Raw genomic sequence first — 298 nt, forward strand, 5'->3', positions numbered from 1 at the left:
GATGGTCCGGGATGGCTTCAGGCTGGTCAGCTGCTGCTGCTGCTGCCAACCCTGCTGCTGGCTATGCTGCTGCTGCTGATGCTGAGGGTCCAGGATGGCCAGTTGCTACTGCTGGAGCTGCTGCTGCTGCCACCGCTGCTGCTGCTGCTGATATTGTTGCTGCTGCTGCTGGTGATGGCGGTGGTTCTAGTGCAGATGCTGCTGCTGCTAGCGATGGAGGGTTCTCAGATGGTTGTGCTGCTGCTGCCACTGCTGCACGCTTCTCAGTAGCAGCAGCAGCAAAAACAACACTAGCAGC

The sequence above is a fragment of the Eimeria tenella genome, genomic scaffold, assembly GCF_000499545.2.
Source record: "Eimeria tenella Houghton genomic scaffold, Eth_scaff1799, whole genome shotgun sequence".
NCBI classification, from domain to species: Eukaryota; Apicomplexa; class Conoidasida; order Eucoccidiorida; family Eimeriidae; genus Eimeria; species Eimeria tenella.